Here is a 1640-nt window from a genome sequence, read left to right as displayed (position 1 = left end):
GCCAGATGAAATGGTTTTCCACTAAAAATTAGATGTCAGATTAAACATTTAGGTTGTGGACATTTAACTTAATTTTTCAGATTAACTATCTCATCTATGTATTCATTAATTAATAAAGATCTTAAAGTTCTTAACTGTAATTTTCCACATGCAATAATATTTAAGAAAATAAATAAAATAATAAATAAATCAATGAAATAATAAAATAGATGTTTCAAAGATAGTGTCACATACTTATCTGATTCTCTCTTTAACAGTGAAATAGAAGAAAATCAGACAATGGCCACAGAGTTCATTCTACTGGGACTGGGACTTGGCACAAGGATTCACATAGTCCTTTTTGGGCTTTTCTCTCTCTTCTATTCCTTCACTCTTTTAGGGAACGGGGTCATCCTAGGGCTCATCTTGCTAGACTGCAGACTGCATACACCCATGTACTTCTTTCTCTCCCACCTGGCCATCGTCGACATCGCCTATGCCTGTAACATGGTGCCCCAGATGCTGGTGAACCTCCTGGACCCAACCAAGACCACCTCTTTCACTGGCTGCATGACACAGACCTTTCTCTTTTTGACTTTTGGACACATAGAATGTCTCCTCCTGGTGATGATGTCCTATGATCGGTAAGTGGCCATCTGCCATCCCCTCCACTATTTGGTCATCATGGGCTGGAGAGTGTGCATCTCCTTGGTTATTACTTCCTGGGCATGTGGCTCCCTACTTGCCCTAGTTCATATGAGCCTCATCCTGAGGCTGCCCTTCTGTGGGCCTCACGAGATCAACCACTTCTTCTGTGAACCTCTATCTGTCCTCAGGCTGGCCTGTGCTGACACCAGGCTCAACATAGTTGTCATCTTTGCAGCTTCTGTGTTCATCATAGTTGGGCCTCTGTGCTTGGTTCTGGTCTCCTACATTCGCATCCTGGTGGCCATCCTGAGGATCCAGTCAGGGCAGGGTCGCAGAAAGCCCTTCTCCACCTGCTCCTCCCACCTCTGTGTGGTTGGGCTCTTCTTTGGTAGTGCCATAGTTGTGTACATGGCCCCTAAGTCCCACCATCCTGAGTTGCAGCAGAAGATCCTTTTTCTGTTTTACAGCTTTTTCAACCCCTTGCTGAACCCTATGATTTATAGTCTGCGAAATGCAGAGGTTAAGGGTGCCCTGAGAAGGGTCCTGTTCAAATAAATGCATTATCAGTGGTTGTGATATTTGAATCACCAGTGAAAGTTGTTTCCTGTATCATGCTGCCCAGTTACTTCTAAATTCAGAAAAGTTCATTGCTTTCTTCTTGTCTGTAACTTTTGAGCATGAGAGCATGCTTTCTCTTTTCACTTGAATGAAAAAAAAATTTAGGGGTGTTACATTCATTGGTTCTTGAGAGATGAGGTTTTGTCACATATGATTTATTATTTTTCAATGAATTGAATATTTGTGAAGTTAGTAATATTTTAATTCATTCACTGGATCCAAAAGTTGAAAATATTCTACTAACCTCCTTAACCTAAGTATAAACACACTAGGTATATACATAAGATTTGGAATTTAAGAAAATAAGGGTACCATCAAAGGCAGTAGTCTCCAAAACCCAGCCACACAATTGCACTTGTCCAATCCAAGAATTACTGACATATTCAGTTTCTAGA

The 1640-nt window shown here is 41.0% G+C and overlaps 1 pseudogene; it reads left to right on the top strand.

Annotated features, from left to right (window-relative positions):
* The first annotated feature begins 267 nt into the window (after window positions 1-267).
* On the top strand, window positions 268-1290 carry LOC109675468 (olfactory receptor 2A1/2A42-like; annotated as a pseudogene).
* The last annotated feature ends 350 nt before the right edge of the window (window positions 1291-1640 follow it).

This window comes from Castor canadensis, chromosome 2 (genome assembly GCF_047511655.1).
Source record: "Castor canadensis chromosome 2, mCasCan1.hap1v2, whole genome shotgun sequence".
Lineage (NCBI taxonomy): Eukaryota > Metazoa > Chordata > Mammalia > Rodentia > Castoridae > Castor > Castor canadensis.
Note: the sequence above shows the minus strand (reverse complement) of the source record. Positions and strands in the feature narration are given on the sequence as shown.